Source organism: Dendrobates tinctorius, unplaced genomic scaffold, assembly GCF_039654945.1.
Source record: "Dendrobates tinctorius isolate UK_male_01 unplaced genomic scaffold, ASM3965494v1 ptg000010l, whole genome shotgun sequence".
Classification (NCBI taxonomy): Eukaryota; Metazoa; Chordata; class Amphibia; order Anura; family Dendrobatidae; genus Dendrobates; species Dendrobates tinctorius.
Genome location: NW_027361678.1, coordinates 11,728,918 through 11,752,288, shown reverse-complemented (window position 1 = coordinate 11,752,288; position 23,371 = coordinate 11,728,918). Strand labels below are relative to the sequence as shown.

General features: G+C 45.9%; 1 long non-coding RNA gene across 1 annotated transcript; it reads right to left on the bottom strand.

Moving 5' to 3' along the window:
- Nucleotides 1-3,024: 3,024 nt before the first annotated feature.
- On the bottom strand, nt 3,025-20,031 carry LOC141098939 (uncharacterized). Its single transcript, XR_012234391.1, has 3 exons — nt 19,905-20,031; nt 19,196-19,272; nt 3,025-4,208 (listed from the first exon to the last, which is right to left on the bottom strand). It is a non-coding gene; the product is annotated as an uncharacterized lncRNA (long non-coding RNA).
- Between the last annotated feature and the right edge of the window lie 3,340 nt (nt 20,032-23,371).

The following is a 23,371-nucleotide window of genomic DNA, read 5'->3' as shown; positions in this document are numbered from 1 at the left end:
TCCTGCCGCCACGCCCCCCTCACGCCCCCCATCCTCGCCCTAGCATGAGACTCCCCCCCCGCAGCCACTCACAGCGTCGCACTCGCTTGCCTGCTCGCTCTGTTCGCAGGACCTGTGATGAGGTCACAGGAGGGGAGGAGTCAGGGGGTCACATGATCAGGAGCCTTTGTCCAGACCCCCGATCATGTCACCCCCTGACTCCGCCCCTCCTGTGACCTCATCACAGGTCCTGTGCGTACAGCCTTGCCTCTTGGTGTCTGCAAGACTGCTTTGCTGTTGTCATGGTGCTGGTTGAGGTAAGTATGTGTGGGGTCAGGATTTACAGTGTGGATGTAGCAGAGCTGTGTGTGTATGAGGTGTACGGAGCAGAGCCGTGTGTGTACGAGGTGTACGGAGCGGAGCCGTGTGTACGAGGTGTACGAAGCGGAGCCGTGGGTGTACGAGGTGTACGGAGCGGAGCCGCATGTGTACGAGGTGTACAGAGAGGAGCCGCGTGTGTACGAGGTGTACGGAGAGGAGCCGCGTGTGTACGAGGTGTACAGAGAGGAGCCGCGTGTGTGCGAGGTGTACGGAGAGGAGCCGCGTGTGTACGAGGTGTACGGAGAGGAGCCGCGTGTGTGCGAGGTGTACGGAGAGGAGCCGCGTGTGTGCGAGGTGTACGGAGGAGCCGCGTGTGTGCGAGGTGTACGGAGAGGAGCCGCGTGTGTGCGAGGTGTACGGAGAGGAGCCGCGTGTGTATGAGGTGTACGGAGCGGAGCCGCGTGTGTGCGAGGTGTACGGAGAGGAGCCGCGTGTGTATGAGGTGTACGGAGCGGTGCCGTGTGTGTACGAGGTGTACGGAGAGGAGCCGCGTGTGTACGAGGTGTACGGAGAGGAGCCGCGTGTGTACGAGGTGTACGGAGCGGTGCCGCGTGTGTATGAGGTGTACGGAGAGGAGCCGTGTGTGAACGAGGTGTACGGAGCGGAGCCGTGTGTACGAGGTGTACGGAGCGGAGCCGTGTGTACGAGGTGTACGGAGAGGAGCCGCGTGTGTACGAGGTGTACGGAGCGGAGCCACGTGTGTGGACGAGGTGTACGGAGCGTAGCCCTGTGTGTACGAGGTGTACGGAGAGGAGCCGTGTGTACGGGATGTACGGAGCGGAGCCATATGTGTACGGGATGTACGGAGCTGAGCCATATGTGTACGGGATGTACGGAGCGGAGCCAAGTGTGTACAAAGCATACAAAGCGTGCTTTTCCCACGGACACAGGAGTACACGGCGGAGCCCCGAGGAGCATTTTAAAACACACACATGACGTTCCACCTGAAGTGATGTGCTGGAAGCTGACCGGAAATGAGATAATTTCTTGAGGAGATTGTGACGGAACCAGGAATGCTTCAGATCCATCACCGTGTCCTCCTCCGACAGCGCAGACAGCAGGATCGCCTTGGAATCGGGGATGCCGGCCATGTGAGCGGATCATGATAGTTCCTACACCGGGAGGCTCAGGTGGGCAGTACAATGGGAGCCGGGCTGCTATAGTATCTTTGTAGAATCTTTATTTCTTTCTCTCTTTTTCTTTCTCTCTGTTCTTTCTTTCCCCTCTTTCTTTCTCTCTGTTCTTTCTTCCCCTCTTTCTTTCTTTTTCTTTCCTCTCTGTTCTTTCTTTTCTTTACTTCTTTCTTTCTCTCTCTGTTCTTTCTCTGTCTCTCTCTGTTCTTTCTTTCTTTCCCCTCTTTCTTTCTCTCTCTGTTCTTTCTCTGTCTCTCACTGTTCTTTCTTTGTCTCTCACTGTTCTTTCTTTCTTTCCCCTTTCTTTCTCGCTCTCTGTTTTCTTTTTTCTTTCTCTCTCTGTTTTCTATCTTCCTTAGTGCCAGTCAGTGTGCCCATAATGCCAACCACTGTGCCCTCAGTACCAGTCAGTGTGATCAGCAGTGCTAAATGGGTGCGATTAGGCGTGGACATGGGTGTGACTAGTTGTGAAATGGGTGTGGCCGGGCGTGGCCAAAATTTGCGCCGCAGTCTTTGTCCATCTTTCCCTTCTTCAAAAGTTGGGGGGTATGATGGGGCAGCTATGACCAGGGGGTCTGGTTGCCCAATAGAGAGCAGTTCTGCCAGGAATTCTGTAATCATGCATACAAAAGGGGACAGAGGTTTGGGAGGAGTACTGTACCTAAAAGCAATAAATAGGACTGAGCTGAAATACTGGGCACAGCTGTGACTACATGTTATATAGTCGTGTTAATCTCCTCTCACTTCTTGTAACCTACAAGTGTACAAAGATATTATATAGTCACCATGTGACTAGTGGGCCTGTGTAACTTCAAATGCCAGGGCTGAATTTTAGTCCCAGTCCGGCCCTGTTCATATCATCCGGATATCTAGTGCCCAGGGTGAAAATCCAGAAGGACTCTCTGTTCAATAGTTTCCTTCTGTGATCTCCACCCCGAATCGGTCTGTGCACCTGTTCTATTCCCATGAAATGAAAGCCGCTAACATCCCCTTTGTGAACTGTGGCAAAATGCTTTGATACTGCAGAAACCGCAACAGCATTGTGATTAGACACATCTGAGAGATGCCTCCTAATTCTAACCTTCAGGGGTCCCGTGGTGCAACCCGTGTATTGAATATTACAAATATTTCATGTTATTAAATATACAACATAAGAAGAATTACAATTTATTAAATTTTTAATGGTAAAAATTAATAAAGGCCACATATCTATGTGGCCTTTATGGTCTTTTAATCAAATGCTTTTTTATTTTCAGTGTTTATAGGTGATACATTTGGATGGAGTGGAGGACACGGGGACTGAACAGTCCTGAATTACGAAGAGGATGTTGTCCTTTGTGAATTTTTGTCGTTATTCCTTGCCTGCCATTCCCCGTGCCCTCTTTTCTTTTCCTTTTTTTCTTTTCTGTAATTATCCCAGTTTTGCTCCTTATATAATGTGCAACGTATGCGAATTTCGTAAAGTATGGAATATTATTAAAGTTACTATGGATATGGTTCCTTGATTCCAAATGTCTTTTATATGCTGCGTGGTTTGGGAGCATTTTGGCCTATCTGTGTGGACTCATTTATTTAAGTGTGGTATTACACTTGTTTTTGTTAATCAGCGCATGCGCGGGTTTGTGAGGGAGTGCGGTATGTGATCGCGTGCCCTGGGCTTCTGCGCGTGCGTGGTCCTCCCCGGTGGGCGGTTCGTGTGGCCGATCCCTTGCATAGCACCGCGCATGCGCGGTGCTCTGTGACGGAGACGTCACGTGACCGGACCTGCGGGGATGGGCAGCGCGCGTGCCGTGACCTGGTGGTGCGCGTCATTAGACTGCGCTCCTGATACAACCTGGCTCTGGCTGATGTTGTCATATGGGGAGAGGGAACTCTGCCGATATAGGGATTTGTGAGTCCTCATATGATTGGTCCATTGGGGTTGGCGCCACTATTATGTGATTAGAGATTGGCGGTTTATATATGGATATGTATTACTGCAAGTGATTGGTGCGTTATTTCTATGGATACCTTTGATGCATCACGATCATTGGTGGGCTGATTTGGGGATCGTTGTTTTTATATGAAATGTTTTTGCAATATTTCTAATATGAATATGACCATTATTGTTAACGACTAGATAAACTGTGTTATTGAACATATATATATCTGATGGATGTATTTATATGTATTTTATGTATGGATTTTCTGTGATGGGTGTTACCGAAATGGTGATTGGCTGTGCCACACTATAAAAGGCCACCATTTGTGCTGTTATACTTGAAAAAGGCCACAATATGGCCGAAACATTGTATTTTGTACTGGCAGAATAAATTTTTGATACAATTTTTCACCCAGACCGGATGCTGTTCCTCTTCCTTATTTGGACTATTGTTCATTTGGGTCCATGAACCTTTGAGCTGGCATCCACCCCTCCGTTGTGCTGTCAGCTGCTTTTTGCTGTTTATCGTCCAGATGCCCTCATGTCTCTGGAGCTGATTCCTGATGACCTCGCTTGTCTCTGGAGCAGATTCCTGATGTCCTCACTGTCTCTGGAGTTGATTCCTGATGTCCCCGCTGTCTCTAGAGCAGATTCCTGATGCCCTTATGTCTTTGGAGCAAATTCCTGATGTCTTTGCTGTCTTTAGAGCAGAGTCCTGATGCCTTCCTGTTTCTGGAGTAGATTACTGATGATCTCGCTGTCTCTAAATAGGATTCATGATGTCTTTGTTGTCTCTAGAAAAAATAGAAAGGAAAATAAACCCTAAAAAGATATTTTATTAATGAATTAAAACCTTGAACATACGTACAGACACACAAAAATAGGGTAGTAACAGGGAATCTGGGTATATGAGCAGTATAAAGGGGTAAATCACTCAGATTATGTATATATTGCCCTGGTAGACCCTATAGGCTGATGTCCTGCTTAGCAGTGGAGATTGGCATGCTAAGGCTAATTTCACACTAGCGTTGAGGAGGGTTGCGGATGGCAGCCTATTTCCTCCTTTCTTCCTCAGCGAAGCTCCACCTACCGCTGCATGTTTCCAGCGTTTCCCTGCGTACCTATCTCTAACATTGCAGGGACATGAGTTGTATGCGGATGCGTCCGCATGCGGTGATTTGATGTGTGCGGCGACCGCACGGAAACTCAAAATTTTGCGTTTCCGTGCAGTCGTCGCACACGTCAAATCACCGCATGAGGACGTATCCGCATACAATGCATGTCCCTGCGTACCCAATGTTAAAGATAGGTACGCAGGGAAACGCTGGAAACATGTGGCAGTAGGTGGAGCGTGGGCGGAGCTTCACGGAAGAAGAAAGGAGGAAGTAGGCTGCCATCTGCAGCCCTTCTCAATGCAAGTATGAAACCAGCCTAAATGAGAGATGTTGCACCTCCGCTCAACGATGGTTGTCCCTTATATCCAGGGCCGGTTTTAGACAAAGTGGGGCCCTAGGCAAAAGTTTAAAGTGGGGCCCCAAATGCTAACGTTGTAAAATCACACAAACATTTAGGTTACATTACATGAGCAGGATGCGGATACATTTGGCGGAGGGGCCTGGAGCCAGTGTCTCGCACTGAGGCCCCCATATTCAGGGGCCTTATACCGGCCAAAGGGTCTGCCACTATTAGCAGTACGCAGGGGTGTTGCAAGGGTCAGAAAAGATTGGCCCCTCAACTCCCTCTTAATTTTGTTTTAACACTGCAGATAACATGGTGATAACTCTCTGAGTACAGATAATGTAGTAGATGTCACCTGCAGTCCTATTATTGTGAAGAAAAGCGCAAAATAGGGTCTTATCCCACTTATACAATAAGCGGTTAAGCCAAAAAAAAACTGCTCACCTGGTATTATGTGTTGAAAGCATGTATAGATAAGGGCTGCAACAGATCTACAAGTCGGTCACCGACTATATGAGACAGAACTCTGTAGAGGAATAAGTGGATTTTTGACCCCGCTGCCCAAAAAGATGAAGTTCCAGACGGTTATGAAAGTTGACAGTGATTTATTCTACGCGTTTCAAGGTTTTTTGCAACCACTTTTTCTTTTTTTGTCAAACATACCTGTGAATTCAAAGAGACATATTATTATTATGATTTAAATGATAACATACTATTTATCAGCAAACTATGATCTTTGACATGTGTCATCTGACTTTTTTTTTTTTTTTTTAAAATCGGTATGTATTTATTGCACCACTTATGTATGTCTCATGTGGTATTTCCTGATGAAGGGGTTGCAAAAAAACTTGAAACGCGTACAATAAACCAGTCAACTTTAATAACCGTCTGGAACTTCATCTTTTGGGCAGCGCAGACAAAAATCCACTTATTCCTCTACAGAGTTCTATCTGCAGTCCTATGTAACACCACAGATAACACAGTGATAACGCTCTGAGAACAGATAATGTAGTAGATTTCACCTTCAGTCCTATGTATCACAGATAGCACAGTGATAACTCTCTGAGATCAGATAATGTAGTAGTTGTCACCTGCAGTCCTATGTAACACCACAGATAGTCTTACACTGAAACGCTATGACTATGTTCACACGCAGCATTTTTTTCAGTAGCCAAAACCTGTTCTATTGGCGGTAAAAATGTTGCGTTCAAAACACCTGTTTTTCAGCTTGTTTTCTGGTGTTCTTTACACTTTTTTCAGCTTTTTTTGGAGTGAGGATGTTTGCTTTGTCAACAGTATGTTTAAGGCCACATTCAGTATTTGGTCAGTATTTCACATCAATATGTGTGACCCAAAGCCAGGAGGGTGAGAAATCCAGAAGTGGTGACGTGTTTCTATTATACTTTTCCTCTCATTGTTTCACTGTTGTTTCTGCATTACAAATACTGACAACATACTGAACATGTGAACGAGACCTAATAGTTTAATTCACCAAAACCACTTAAAAAATTGCAGTGAAAAATGCCGTTGCAATATCTGCAGCTTTTTTTTTTTCTTTCATTTCTTTCTAAGGGTGAAAACACACTGAAAGAAGTGACACGCTACAGTCCTGAAATTCAGTTAGTAAAAAAAACAAGCGCATGCAGGAGATTTCGGAAATCTCATATGTTTTGCTGGCGCTTTAAAAAGCAGCTCTTGGCCACGTTCATATGCAGAATTTTTGCAGCTTTTTCTTCTGCAAATAAGAAGTTTACAGCATTTTACAGCACAAGCAAAGACTGAGATTTTCAGGAATCTCCTGCACACCCTTTTATTTTCTCCTGACTTAATTTCACAACTGCAGCGTTTTTTTTCAATCTACAGCGTCACTTTTTTCAGCAATTTTTTTCACCCGTAGAAAGCAATGAAAAAGTTTAAAAAAAAGCTGCAAATGTCACAACGTTGTTTTTCGCTGCGTTTTTGGTGAATAAAACGAACTTTATTAAACATGTACTGTAGACAAAATGCATACTGTAAAAAAACCCAAACAAACAGCAAAAGCTCTAAGGGTATGTGTTCACGGTCAGTAAACGCTGCGGGTCAGCTGCTATATACTTGTACAGCGTCCAACCCGCAGCGGCCAGATGCTACAGTATAGTGGATGGGATTTCAAGAAATCCCATCTCCACTATGCATCCACAGATGCCCGCGGCTCACCCGCAGAGGCGGACATGCGGCACGTCTCTCCAGACCGCAGCTTGTCAATTTATCTTGTGTAGATGCGAGTCTCTGCAAGAGAGATCTCACCCATACAATGTATTGGACGCAGTGATTCCGCACGGTTCAATGAACACACGCAGAATCACCTGCGTTCGAAAGATGGCAATACTTTGGACAAGGCACATGTCCACTGCGTCCAAAGTGCTGCCATTTCCGGATCGTCTGCACATGCCCTAAAAAAATGGGTGTTTTGAAAGCTGTGTTTTTACTGCCAAGAGAGCCGGCTTTGGCTGCAAAAAAAAAATGCACCAAAAACGCTGATTCATATGCACACCTGTACTGTATATGCAGGGCCGTATTTAGAGTTTGTGCTGCCCTATTTCGTCACCCATAATGACTATTCCGCTTCACATCACTTGTCTTATCTATTGAGTTATTTCTGTCCTGTCTTAGGGTACCGTTACACTTAGCGATGCACCAGCGATCCCGACAACGATATGGATCGCTGGTGCATCGCTAAGTGGTCGCTAGTGAGCTGCCACACAGGCAGATCTCACCAGCGACATCGCAGAGGTCGGGGGTCGCTACTTACCTGTCAGACGAGGCAATCCTGACGTCCTCCCGCCTGGCTCCACGCGTCGCTCATCGGCGCCACAGGAAGCCCAGCAGGAAGCTGACGACGAGAAACAGTCCAGCCTGTTCTCGCGCGATCAGCGATGAGCAGCGGGGGAGCCGGTCGGAGGTAAGTATCACACATAGCGATATCGTTAGCAATATCGCTGCTACGTCACAAAATCGGTGATGTTACAGCGATATTGCTAGCGATATCGCTATGTGTAACGGGGGCTTTATTTATAAATATGTGATTCTTCAGATGTTGTATTAGTCTATGCCTGATGAAGAGACCTGAGTAGTCTCGAAAGCTTGCTATGTGTTACCATCTTTTCAGTTAGCTATTAAAAGGTATCAACCACTGAGGACTCTCAATTCTAAATGTTCTTCTGTGCTGCCCTAGGCACTTTTCGTGCTGCCTCCCCCATTGGTGACTATGACTAATGCATACACTGTCGTCAGTGACTTAGGCTACTCTCACATCAGTGATTTTTGCCATTCGCGGCAGTTTTTCCGCATCTGCCGCGTAACTAATCACTTACGGGAACACTGCGTACGGCCTCATTCATTCCCTATAGGGCTTGCGGACATGTGCGACACTTGCGGTTTTGCCACGATTCAGCAAATGCAGTACTTGCAGCATCGGAAAAAAAACCCTGCTAGCAGTGTTTTTTTGTTCCACCGCAAGTGCCGCACATGTTCGCAAGTCCCATAGGAAATGAGTAAGGGGTCCGAATCAATGTGTATGCCCATGTAGCTCTTTCAAAGACAATTCCAGCAATATGTTCAGTCTATTCATCTGAAATCGGTTTGCATACATACTCAAATGAAGGCGTAGATCTGTTACTCCAGCTCTATACCCGCTCGGTGCCCCCTCTTCCTGATCGACTTACAGAAGGAAACACATGATAGAGGCTGTCAGTGAAGCGAGAGGAGGTGGCACGCTGCGGGAAATAGAGCTGGAGTGATAGAGGGATAAGGTCCACCATAGTCGTTAGGGATTATTTATATAGCAATTGAAATGCTGATTTCTGAATAAAGGGAGAAAGGGACTGACCATATAAAAGATATTTATTGAGTTTGTCTTTGAAAGAGCTACAGTACAGTCATGGCGAAAAGTTTTGAGAATGACACAAATATTAATTTTTACAAAGTCTACTGCTTCATTTTTTCTAATGGCAATTTGCATATACTCCAGAATGTTATAAAGAGTGATCAGCTTAACAGCAATTACTTGCAAAGTCAATATTTGCCTAGAAAATGAACTTTATCCCCCAAAACACATTTCAACATCATTGCAGCCCTGCCTTAAAAGGACCAGCTAACATCGTTTCAGTGATTGCTCCATTAACACAGGTGTGGGTGTTGATGAGGACAGGGCTGGAGACCAATCTGTCATGATTAAGTAAGAATGACACCACTGGACACTTTAAAAGGAGGCTGGTGCTTGGCATCATTGTTTCTCTTCTGTTATCCATGGTTATTTCTAAAGAAACACGTGCAGTCATCATTGCACTGCACAAAAATGGCCTAACAGGGAAGAGTATCGCAGCTAGAAAGATTGCACCTCAGTCAACAATCTATCGCATCATCAAGAACTTCAAGGAGAGAGGTTCCCTTGTTGCCAAAAAGGCTCCAGGGCGCCCAAGAAAGACCAGCAAGCGCCAGGACCGTCTCTTAAAAGTGTTTCAGCTGCGGCATCGGCTACCAGCAGTGCAGAGCTTGCTCAGGAATGGCAGCAGGCAGGTGTGAGTGCATCTGCACGCACTGTGAGGCTGAGACTCTTGGAGCAAGGCCTGGTCTCAAGGACGGCAGCAAAGAAGCCACTTCTCTCCAGGAAAAACATCATGGACAGACTGATATTCTGCAAGAGGTACAGGGAGTGGACTGCTGAGGACTGGGGTAAAGTCATTTTCTCTGATGAATCCCCTTTTCGATTGTTTGGGACATCTGGAAAACGACTTATTCGGAGAAGACCAGGTGAGCGCTACCACCAGTCTTGTCTCATGCCAACTGTCAAGCATCCTGAAACCATTCATGTGTGGGGTTGCTTCTCAGCCAAGGGAATGGGTTCTCTCTCAGTCTTGCCTAAAAACACAGCCATGAATGGTACCAGAATGTCTTCCAAGAGCAACTTCTCCCAACCGTCCAAGAGCAGTTTGGCGATCAACAATGACTTTTTCAACATGATGGAGCACCTTGCCATAAAGCAAAGGTGATAACTAAATGGCTCAGGGAACAAAACATAGATATTTTGGGACCATGGCCTGGAAACTCCCCAGATCTTAATCCCATTGAGAACTTGTGGTCAATCATCAAGAGACGGGTGGACAAGCAAAAACCTTCAAATTCAGACAAAATAAAAGCATTGATTTTGCAAGAATGGACTGCTATCAGTCAGGATTTGATCCAAAAGTTGATTGAGAGCATGCCAGGGAGAATTGCTGAGGTCCTGAAGAAGGGTCAACACTGCAAATATTGACTTGCTGCATTAACTCTTTCTAACTGTCAATATAACCTTTTGTCACTCATAATATGATTGCAATTATATTTCTGCATGTGATAAAAACATCTGACAAACACACATAAAAAACAGAGGCCAGCAGATCATGTGAAAATATAATATTTTTGTCATTCTCAAAACTTTTGGCCATGACTGTACATGCACATATAAAATTTTGGAGGGGTGAAATCTTGCAGACAGACTGCCTTTAAATAAATACATCTGTAGACTGTGAGCCCTCGCGGGCAGGGTCCTCTCTCCTTATGTACTTGTGTGTCCCTTGTCTAACACATGTTTATTATATTTGTCTATATTTTCCCCCTTTTCACATGTAAAGCGCCATGGAATAAATGGCGTTATATAACTGCATAATAATACATTGGAACATAGTGTATAAGTATGGTAAAATAGCAGTCATTATTCCACGAAGCGCTACAACTCCTTCAGTCAACTGATCAGTGCTGGTGTCAATATTGATGGCCTATTATAAGGAGAGGATATCAATATTACATCCTCAAATAAATCAATTAAAAACAGATGTTTAGTGCATATGATTTGCATAGAAAGAGCTAATACACAACGCTGCCAGCAAAAATATTCTTGCATAGCTATTATGGCAGCACGGTGGCTCAGTGGTTAGCACTGTACACGGTGGCTCAGTGGTTAGCACTGTACACGGTGGCTCTGTGGTTAGCACTGTACACGGTGGCTCAGTGGTTAGCACTGTACACGGTGGCTCTGTGGTTAGCACTGTACACGGTGGCTCAGTGGTTAGCACTATACACGGTGGCTCTGTGGTTAGCACTGTATATAGTGGCTCAGTAGTCAGCGCAACCGCTTTGTAGCACTGGGGTTCAAATCCCACAGAGGATGACATCTGTAAAGAGTTTATATGTTCTCCCCGTGTTTGTGTGGGTTTCCTAACACACTCAAAAGCCCTACTAATAGGATGTTTAGATTGTGAGCCCCAATGGGGACAGTGCTGATGATCTATATAAAGTGCTGTGGAGTTAATAGGACAATATCAATGAATAAATATTATTCTTAATATTATGTCACAATACCAGGATCTGAGGATGTTCTAATTCGAGGTCACGAGCTCTCTGATGCGATGTTGCTGCCTGTCTCGCTGTTTTCCTCTTTTGACACTGCATTGTGGTGGACAAGAGAGCATTAACTGGTTAACAGCAAGAAGTCTGGTGTCTGTACTAACTGAACTAGAAACTCTCCCCATCCCATGTCCAGCAGACATTGGAGGATTACTAGATGGATTTTATTATTCTATTACTGCCCAGTCTCTGACTAAGGCCTTATTCATATGTCTGGGTTTAAACAGATACTTGAAAAAATGGTATCAGTGTCATTGATGTATGGTCAGTGTGTCAGATTTTACAATAAGTGTTTTTCAATAATGGATATATAAATAAATGTCAAAAATTATCCTATATTTTGCAATGCTAAATATATTAATGTATGTTATAGATCTCCATATACATTATATATTATAGATAAATCTGGACACTTTATATTATAGATCTCCCTGTATATTATTTATTATAGATCTACTTTGACATTATCTATTGTAGATCTATCTATAGCATATAATGTACAAGGAGACCTATAGTATAAAATGTCCAGAATTATCTGTAATATATTATGTACAATCATATATAATGTCCAGTGACATTTATAATGTATAATGTCTAGGGTGATCTATAATATATAATGCTAAGGTAGTAGATCTATAATATATAATGTACAGTCCAGGCAAATCTATACTATATAATGTCCAGAGGCAGAGATAGATTTAGGGTACGTTTCCACGGTCAGGAAACGCTGCGGGTTGGACGCTGCATACAGCCGCAGCGTCCAGATGTTACAGCATAGTGGAGGGGATTTTATGTAATCCCGTCTCCACTATGTGTTCAAACACGCAGGCGGCAGACCCGCATATCCACACATGTGGCGCATCTTTCTAGACCGCAGCGTGTCTGTTTATGTCACGGAGACGCTCAGTCCTCACAAGATAAATAAGGCCTCTTTCACACTTCAGTTTTTTACAATCAGTCACAATCCGCCAGGTTTTGAAAAAAACGGATCCTCAATTTTCTTTTGAGGATCCGTTTTTTTCCCCCATTGACTTCCATTAATGGCGGATTGTGACGGATTGCTGTCCGTTGCATCCGTTTTTTGTGAGGATCCGCCAAAAGTTGCCGTCCGTCACCATCCTCAAAGATTTCAAAACGGAGCTTGCAATGTTTTTTTCTGTGGCGGATCCTCCAGACACTCATTTAACCCGAAATTCTTTCTGGGTGCCGGACAAAAAAATTTCTCTCTTTCTCTTTCTCCCTCTCTCTCTCCCTTTAAATTTCCTCATTTTCAGGATCCGTCTGAAAACGGATCCTGTGCCATCCGTTCACATCAGTTAAGAACGGATCCGCTTGTCTGACTTTTTGGCGGATTTGAACTTATGCAAAAAACTGAAGTGTGAACGAGGCCTAACCCAGTTCCATGAATAGGATGCGGTGATTCCGCACGGTTCAATGACAAAATGAGGAATAACCGCCACATACAAAAGCCGGCAAAGCTTTGGACGGAGCTGGGTCCTCTCTGCAGTGTTTCCTGAACGTGGCCTTAGTGTATGTGCACACGTTGCAGATTTGTCTGCAGAATTTTCTGCACAGAATCTGCCTCTTTTAGCAGAAAATGCAGGTAAAAATATGTGTGTTTTTGATGCAGATTTGTATGCATTCTTGTAGGCTAAATAACAATCTATTATTTACCAAATAAAAAAAAAAAAAGAATTGTGATGTAATTTCTTGTTCAGCCTCTTCCTTTACATACTCCATTGAAGGATAATAGATAGATCGATAGAGCCATCATCTATTATATATCATCTATCTATAGATATCTAATACCAAGCCCAATGTTTAGCAATATTTATAATAAAATGGTACATAGAGAGTTAAATAAAGACACACACACATAAAATCTGCATTAGGCCGAGGTCACACTTGCAACAAACTCGCATGAGTTTTGCACCTCAATACCCGGCACTGCCGCCGGCACTCGGGACCAGAGCGTTCAGCTACGTAGAAATACATGCAGACACACACTCCGGCCCCCCTTGTATGCATGGTTGGGCTCATCCCCCCCCTTGTATGCAGGGATGGGCTCATCCCCCCTTGTATGCATGGCTGGGCTCATCCCCCCCTTGTATGCATGGCTGGGCTCATCCCCCCCTTGTATGCATGGCTGGGCTCATCCCCCCATTGTCTGCATGGTTGGGCTCATCCCCCCATTGTCTGCATGGTTGGGCTCATCCCCCCATTGTCTGCATGGTTGGGCTCATCCCCCCATTGTCTGCATGGTTGGGCTCATCCCCCCATTGTCTGCATGGTTGGGCTCATCCCCCCATTGTCTACATGGTTGGGCTCATCCCCCATTGTCTGCATGGCTGGGCTCATCCCCCCTTGTATGCATGGCTGGGCTCATCCCCCCTTGTATGCATGGCTGGGCTCATCCCCCCCTTGTATGCATGGCTGGGCTCATCCCCCCCTTGTATGCATGGCTGGGCTCATCCCCCCATTGTCTGCATGGTTGGGCTCATCCCCCCATTGTCTGCATGGTTGGGCTCATCCCCCCATTGTCTGCATGGTTGGGCTCATCCCCCCATTGTCTGCATGGTTGGGCTCATCCCCCCATTGTCTGCATGGTTGGGCTCATCCCCCCATTGTCTGCATGGTTGGGCTCATCCCCCCTTGTATGCATGGTTGGGCTCATCATCCCCTTGTATGCTTGGTTGGGCTCATCACCCCCTTGTATGCATGGTTGGGCTCATCCCCCCTTGTATGCATGACTCTGGGTTCATTCTCATCCCCCCCCTGTATGCATGGCTCTGGGCTCATTCTCATCCTCCTCCCCTGTATGCATGGCTCTGGGCTCATTCTCATCCTCCTCCCCTGTATGCATGGCTCTGGGCTCATTCTCATCCTCCTCCCCTGTATGCATGGCTCTGGGCTCATTCTCATCCTCCTCCCCTGTATGCATGGCTCTGGGCTCATTCTCATCCTCCCCCTTGTATGCATGGCTCTGGGCTCATCCCCCCACTGTATGCATGGCTCTGGGCTCATCCTCCCCCTCCCCCCCTTGTATGCATGGCTCTGGGCTCATCCTCCTCCTCCCCCCCTTGTATGCATGGCTCTGGGTTCATCCTCCCCCTCCCCCCCTTGTATGCATGGCTCTGGACTCATCCTCCCCCTCCCCCCCTTGTATGCATGGCTCTGGGCTCATCCTCCCCCTCCCCCCCTTGTATTCATGGCTCTGGGCTCATTCTCCCCCCCTTGCATGTATGGCTCTGGGCTCATTCTCATCCTCCCCCCTTGTATGCATGGCTCTGGGCTCATTCTCCCCCTCCCCCTTGTATGCAATCCCACCCTAGGCACGTGCCCTCAAGGGCCTAGTGGCAAATACGGCACTGTATATATGTGTATGGTTTACCCTTATTATTTCACATGGGAATTCATTTATTTCTATATAATACCCTGATTCAGCAGACAATATTCCTGCCTTCTGTCATCCAGTTTAATATAACCGATACAATGGGTGAAAAACACTTTCCAAAGTCCCCAAAGGGGATGGGCAACTCCACCCATAATCAGAATTCACACATTAGAGGAGCATCCAGCCCTACATAGACCATGACAAAAATTGCATATAAAAATATTCCTTTTATGAATCATCACATAAAACCACAATAAACATAGTAATGATAGATGAAGTGGTCGGTGTTGAGAGACAAACAGAAATCCCGGAGATACTCACAGCCAGGGTACTACAATGTGCACCATACAGAAAAAATCTCCAGAAGGGAGAGTAGAATGATAAGGTGAAACACAAGATCTGACTATGCTGCAATTTCAGACTCAAAACATCACCCTGCCAATAGTAATATGTCTCCAAAATCCCATATAACCAGGGAAAGAAAGTCCAATGCAGGGTGACAGGACTATAAAGGAATGGTACATGTGATTGTCCAAAAGTAATTCTCCCATAAAGTGACGGTGCAGATTAAAGTGCCCTTTAGTGCTTACCCATGTGGGTGAGTATCTGTCTCCAGGAACGTGCCCCGACGCACGTTTCGCCGTGTTGGCTTCCTTGGGGGGCAGTGTGGAAAGGTGTACTCAGCCATGTATAAATACCCCCAACTCCAGGTGCATGGTATCAGCCGCGGTGTCACGGCGCATGAGGGGCGGGATTTCACAGACGCCGCGTCACCGCCGGCCTCCCAATGACAGCGCAGGTCTGGGAAAATCACCCATGATGTCAGTGACGGTCACCGTATGGAGGCCTTAGGAAACGCGAGACTGTGAAGCCGCCCGCGCATGCGCACCCCCGCGGCGGACATGTTGGTGATTGGCAACAGAATGGGCAAAAAGACCCGGTACATGGCCGTGTTAATGTTTTCATTTACGCTCAAAAACTTAGAGCAACCAGCCCGTGAGAGCATATAATGGGAGGAGGAGCAAAAAGAGGAAAAGGAAAATGTATACATAAAACAAAAACACAAACAAAAAAACAAAAAACAGAAAAGAAAAAAGAAAAAAGGGAGAAAAAAGGAGAATACCAGGGAACGGAAGAATTTAACCCATAATATCAGAGTCCCGCATAAACGTTCCATGGGTGCCTTTGGGGAAACATACCCTTTTAACTGCCTGCACGTATACATCCCCACCACAAACTTATTAATGGTTGGCAAGGGAACGAAATAAAACAAACCTAATCTATAAGTCTGTAAGATATTTCCATGTATCGCTCTTATAAAAAGGGCACAGAACATCAATCCAATATAAAACAAATGAATATAAATCAGCATAAGGATAAATAAATGTAAATATAAATCAACATAGGACGTAAATAAAAATAAAACAAACAACAAAGAAAAATAAATAAACAATTGCCCATATATCCTCCCATAACAAATAAATACCAAAAACCCATCAAAAAAGAAGTTTAACCCCTTATTAGTAAATGGTATGGTTACTACATTAATAGGGTATTGGTATTAGACTCATAGTTCGATAGTCCATAATATTTCTTAACTAGTCGACAATAAAAATCGATGCCTCCATCACGGGTAAACGAACTGGTCCTTCTTCCACTTTGGAATATCCCAAAGCCATGCCGGCAGAACTGAAGCCCATCACTGTCATCAAGCATGCCACCGGATCGGACATGTCATCCATAAATAATTACTATAATAATTGCAAAGGAAAGTAAAAATTAAAAACCGCACACCATTAAAGCAAAAAAGAAACAGAGTATAAGAAATCCAATTACAGGAAACAGGCGAATGATAATTTTTCATTTAGGCCCTTGGGCACCATAGTTTTCAAATAGACGATCCACCGACACTCCAGCTGCGCCAGTGTGCGTTTGAGATCACCTCCTCTGATTCCCCCACGCACACGATCAATGCCAATAAATTTAAGGCCTGAAGGATTGCACTTATGGCGCAGCTTGAAATGCCTTGTGATCGTCTTAAGTGCCACAAGGTCCATGACTTCTTCAGCTGCCCTGATATCCCTAATATGTTCTCTAACGCGAACACGAAGTTCGCGCGAGGTCAGACCTACATATCTCAATCCACATGGGCATGTGGCAAGATAAATCACATAACATGTGCTACAAGATATATAGTTAGTAATCCGATGGCTCCCACCTCCATCCGCAGCTGAAAATGACGTGGCCCGAAGGATGTTCCTACAGACCAAACAGGAACCACATGGGTAGCAACCATGTCTCTGCACACCAGCACCAAAAGGGTCAGGAGGACGGGCCACATAGTGGCTTTTTACCAAAATATCCCTCAGATTATGGGGTCTCCTAGACGTAAGAAGGGGACGTTCGGGCAAGATACTCCTCAATACTGGGTCTGATCTTAACACAGGCCAGTGTTTAGTCATAATCCCCTGTATCTGAGACCAACGGTTATTGAATGTGGATATGAATCTAATAGGCTGATTATGATTAGCCACTCTATGTCTCGCCCCCAAGAGTTGATTACGTGGGGTTTTTTTGGCTCTCAAATACCCCCGTTTGATCGATCTCCTGCTGTAACCCCGGTCATGGAACCGCCGAAAAAGGTCCCGGGCCTGCTCCTCAAACACCCCATCCGTGGAGCAAATACGCTTTAGTCTCAAAAATTGGCCAGTTGGAATGGCACGGATGGTAGAAGATGTATGTGCAGATGTGGCAAGCAAGAGCGCATTGACCGAGGTCTCTTTGCGGAAGACATCGGTCAACACCATGCCACCATCTGACACTATGATTTTAATATCCAGGAAGTCAATGACTTCCCTGGAGATCTTGTACGTCAATTTGATATTCAAATTATTTTGATTAAGATTATCCATAAACTCATGAAGACCAAGCTCGGGACCCTGCCAAATAAACAAAATATCGTCAATGTACCTATACCAGCACAGCAAATGGGAAGCCGCGCATGCGCCATCCCCAAAAAACTCCCTCTCCCAATGGCCAAGGAAGAGATTTGCATAGGATGGCGCACACGCCGCCCCCATTGCCGTGCCTCGTTTCTGTAAATAAAACCTGTCTTTGAAAGTAAAAAAGTTGTGTGTCAAAATGAATTCCAGCAGCTCCATGACCAGGGACCGCAGGGATGGATCAAGACCACCCATACTGAGAAAGAAGTATACAGCCTCCAGCCCATCTGTATGATTGATGCTGGTGTACAGAGACTCAACGTCAGCCGTGACGAGAAACATATCTGGTTCCAAAATCAACCCATCAATCACATGTACTATTCCTTTATAGTCCTGTCACCCTGCATTGGACTTTCCTTCCCTGGTTATATGGGATTTTGGAGACATATTACTATTGGCAGGGTGATGTTTTGAGTCTGAAATTGCAGCATAGTCAGATCTTGTGTTTCACCTTATCATTCTACTCTCCCTTCTGGAGATTTTTTCTGTATGGTGCACATTGTAGTACCCTGGCTGTGAGTATCTCCGGGATTTCTGTTTGTCTCTCAACACCGACCACTTCATCTATCATTACTATGTTTATTGTGGTTTTATGTGATGATTAATAAAAGGAATATTTTTATATGCAATTTTTGTCATGGTCTATGTAGGGCTGGATGCTCCTCTAATGTGTGAATTCTGCTTGTGTCATCCAGACAGTATTGACAGGAGATTGCCCTGTCAGATTACAAGCAGTGATTTAGTGACTGTGTTCAGAGCCCATGCTGATCTCTGCTTTGACTGTGAAACCTGATCCTACAGCAATCAGCACAGAGCTACAGGACCACGGTCAAGGGGGGTTTGCAAGAGACACTCCAGGACTACAGAGCAATGCACAGCATTATTCACTGCTGTACACCCTCTGGGCACTTCATAAAGGGGCTGCAGATGCGGGGGCCCCCTTTGTAGGTGGGGGCCCCAGGCATCTGCCTGCCCCAAATGCCTGCCCTGTATGACAGCTTATCTCTCAAGAAACTCAATTTAAGGTAGATATTAATAAAATAAAAAAATAAAAAACAAAGTTTATCAGACTCCAAAATGTAGATAACAATACAGTGCTTATGTGCAACAATTTTTCTCCAATCTATGTTTTCCATCAATTTTTAACGTGCATGGTGCCAAGAGAAATAACAATTTCTCATTCATAAATTATATGTTAGTCAAAATAAAGATTGAAGAACAAATAATAAATGCTATTGTATGAACTGGCCTCCAGATGGTGCTAAAGCTTCCCAATACGATTTCACATTAATACAACAGAGAGAAAAAACTGAATTGAGTTTTCGATATTCTTAAAATACAAGCACTTAAAAAGCAGGCATTATTTCTAAAGATGTTCCTATTCAATCAGCCAAATATCCATCAAAGAAAGCATAAATTTACCACTCAGGTACTCATGTTGCTTTTAACGTCACAGAAGGAATGGCAGAAAGAAATACATACAAATGTTGTCCAGCACAAGTACCTGTGTGCCTTGAGCGTATGTTAAGTGCTGCAGTCACACATTTCGCCCTGCTTCTTCTTCATCATCTTTGTGAGTGGCTGCAGAAGACCATCGAGTGAGGCCAAAGGAGGAAGTGAGAGAAAAGGTTAGTGGCAGCTGAGAGGGAAGTGTCAATGGGGATGTTGAAGTCACCCAAGATGATAGTGGGGATGTCAGCGGAGAGGAAATGAAGTAGCCAGGTGGTGAAGTGGTCGAAGAAGGTGGTAGCTGGCCCTGGGAGGTGGTAAATGACAGCCAGTTGGAGGGGGAGTAGATGCGCAAGGAGTGCACCTCAAAAGAAGCGAGAGTAACAGAGGATGGCAGTGGGGTTTGCGTGAAGGAACAGTTATCTGACAGGAGAAGACCAACTCCTCCGCCATGCTTGCTGCTGAGGCGGGGGTGTGAGAAAGATGAGAATCCATCATAATAAAGTCCAGCAGGAGAGGCTATGTCAGAGGGGGCAAGCCAAGTTTCAGTGATAGCGAGGAAGGTAAGCTTTTAGTAATGAAAAGATCATGGATGTAGGAAAGTTTGTTGCAGACAGAGAGAGCATTGCATTAGTGTGTGTGTGTGGCGCATGCATCAGTGTGTGTGTGGTGCACACGTCAGTTATTTATGGGAGGGGGGGTGGGGGGCTTTCGGGGAGAGGTAGGATTGATGTCAGTGGTCAGGTCACAAGAATCAACCTTACCAGAGTCAAGTATCAGCTGGACACTCCACGCAGGGATAGGGGGGAAGCTTGACATGATGCTGGAAGGGAGGGAGTGACCATATGGGAGAAGATGCGGGGTGGAGAATGAGGCGAAAGGTGATCCAAGGGGTAGTGGTCTGAAGGGAGGGAGGAAATGACATAGGTTATAGGTGGAGACTCCTGGGGAAAAAAAACCTAATAGGACTGACCGAGGTTGAGTGGCCTTCTTTGACCTCAGACCACTGGACAGCAAAGTCCCACCCACCCTCCCTAAGAAAAAGAAGAAATTCTGGGTCACAGTGGCGATCATCGGCGGTGTTACCATGTTCAATGACATTATTGCTATAAAGAGTTAAATTTTGGCATTTGCCTAAGCCCAAGGGAAGAGCAATCCATCAGCCACTTACAATTTCGAGATTGGGATTCATTAAATACGTAGATCCCCTTTACTGGATGGTTATTTGATGGTGGTTTGGTGAGATTTGGGTGACACCTGGTGATGGAACGTCGGGTTCATATTAACAGTATTAGAGGACATCTTTCCTCTGTTTCACGGTGCTCCTGAGCAGGTGAAAACGGCTAGGAGTAAGGCTGGGGAGGGGAAGAGCAATGTCATAGGAAAATCACCAGATTTATTGTGGCTTCGAGGACCTCACCAATTGTTTTAATTATCAATAAACTGGCTGCTGTGGCCATTTTTATCCAAAGAAAAAATGGATTGTTGTCTGAGCTTTTATTTATGGGGGGTGGGGGGGCTTCCAGGGAGAGGTAGGATTGGTGCTAGTGGTCAGGTCACAAGAATGGACCTTACCAGAGTAAAGCATATGTATCAGTTTGTGTGTGGCGTATGTATGTATCAGTGTGTGTGTGCATAGCGTATGTATCATTGTGTAAGGTATCAGTGTGTGTATAATTTCTCAGTGTGTGTGGATAGTGTCAGTCTGTGTGTGTAGCGTATGTATCAGTATGAGTGTGTAGCCTATCAGTGTGTGTATAGCGTATGTGTTAGTATAGAGCATGTATCAGTATGTGTGTAGCATATCAGTGTGTGTGTGTGCGTGTGTAGACTCTCAGTGTATAATGGGGCCCGTACTGCAAGCCACAGTTGGGAACGAGTCTGTGGAGAACCAGGTGATGGTAGCAGAGGGGGGTAGGGGGCCTGTGTTTGTTGGGACAGTTACCTACCCCTCCCCTCTTTTGCTTCATTTGGTGGTCAGAGTATAATTTAAATAAAAGGGGTCCCTACTGGGCTGAGGTCTCGGTGGGACAATTTAATTGGTGGTGCCATTCAGTAAGGTCCTCGAAACGGTGTGCTGCGGTTGATGGCATAATCAGGAGGGTCTCTGGTAAGCTGGTGCACTGCTTCCATAGACCCCGTTCCTTATTTGTCAATGTTATACTGATATGTTCATTTTTTGTATGTAGATATGTTAATAAACAGGACTGCTGTGGTCTATTTATCAAAAAAGGCTCGGAATGTGTCTGCGATTATTGTAGGTGTAGGGGTTACATAAGATGGAGGTTGAAAGGGGGGCTGAGTCAAACATTCCTAGCTCGAGCGCATGTGTCAACGTGTGTGCCAGTCTATGTATCAGAGTGTGTAGCCTATATATCAGTGTGTGTGTACAGCGCATGTATCACTGTGTGTGTGTATAATTTCTCAGTGTGTGTAGCCTGTATGCGTGTGTAGCCCATCAGTGTATAGTGTTTCAGTGTGTGTGTGTATAGCGCATGTATCAGTGTGTATAGTGTATGTATCAGCGTGTGTATAATTCTTCAGTGTATGTATAGTGTCAGTGTGTGTGTGTAGCCTATGTATCAATGTGTGTGTGGGTAGCCTACGTATCAGGGTGTGTGTGTAGCCTATCAGTGTATAGCATATGTATCAGTGTGTGTGTGTATATAACGCATGTATCAGTTTGTATAGCATGTCAGTGTGTGTGTAGATATAGTGTGTAAAGTGAATGCATCAGTGTGTATAGTGTATGTGTCAGCGTGTGTATATAGCCATACCTCCCAACCGACCTGATTCTAGCGGGACATTCCTGATTTTAATCCCCACCTGCTATCCCACCCGGGAGTCTATTTTTCCCGCACTGGACCAAGATAAGCCGCACGCCCCACCATGCACCCCATCCTCACCCTCCCGGAGAGACTCACCACAGCCCCTCACAGCCAGCAATGACGTCGCTGGGCTGTTCTGTGTGCACAGGACCTGTGATGAGGTCACAGGAGGGGAGGAGTCAGGATTCACATGATCAGGGGCCTCAGTGTATGCAGGACTCTGCTGTGCTGGTTGTCATGGTGCTGGATGGGGGAAGTTTATGTGTGGGGTCAGGAGGGGTTTACAGGGTGGATGTAGCAGAGCTGTGTGTGTACAAGGTGTGCGGAGCCGTGTATGAGTTGTACGGAGCGGAGATGTGTGTACAAGGTGTACGGAGCGGAGCCTTGTGTGTATGAGGTGTACGGAGCGGAGCCGTGTGTGTACGAGGTGTACGGAGGGGAGCAGTGTGTGTAAGGGGTGTGCGGAGTGGAGCTGTGTGTGTACGGAGGGGAGCCGTGTGTGTAAGAGGTGTACGGAGCGGAGCCGCGTGTACGAGGTGTACGGAGCGGAGCCGCATGTGTACGAGGTGTACGGAGCGGAGCCGCGAGTGTACGAGGTGTAGGAAGTGGAACCGCGTGTGTACGAGGTGTAGGGAGCGGAGCCGCGTGTGTACGAGGTGTACGGAGCGGAGCCGCTTGTGTATGAGGTGTATGGAGCAAAGCCGCATGTGTACAAGGTTTACGGCGTGGAGCCATGTATGTACTAGCTGTACAGAGCGTGGCCGCATGTATACAAGGTGTATGAAGCAGAGCTGCATGTGTATGAGGTTTACGGGGTGGAGCCATGTGTGTACTGAGTGGAACCCTGTGTGTGCAAGGTGTACGGAGAGGAGCTGTGTGTGTACGAGGCATACAAAGCAAAACCATGTGTATGAGGTGTGTGGAGCCGTGCGTGTATGGTGGAGAGCATTCATACCTCCCAACCATCCTGGATCCAGTGGGACAGTCCCGATTTTGAGTCTGCCCCACTGCCCCGGCCGGGAGCTTACTTTTCCAGCAGACACAGGAGTACACGGCGGAGCGCCGAGGATCACTTTAAAATTCACACGTGACGTTCCACGGGAAGTGATGTGCTGGAAGCTGCCCGGAAATGAGGTAATTTCGGGAGGAGATTGTGACGGAACCATGGAGGCACTTCAGGGAATGCTTCAGATCCATCACCGTGTCGTCATCCGACAGTAGGATTGCCTTGGAATCGGGGATGCCGGCCATGTGAGTAGATCATGATATGTCCTGCAGCGGGAGGCTCAGGTGGGCACTACAATGGGAGCTAGGCTGCTATAGTATCTTTATAGAATCTTTCTTTCTCTCTCTGTTCTCTTTCTTTCCCCTTTCTTTCTCTGTTCTTTCCCATCTTTCTCTCT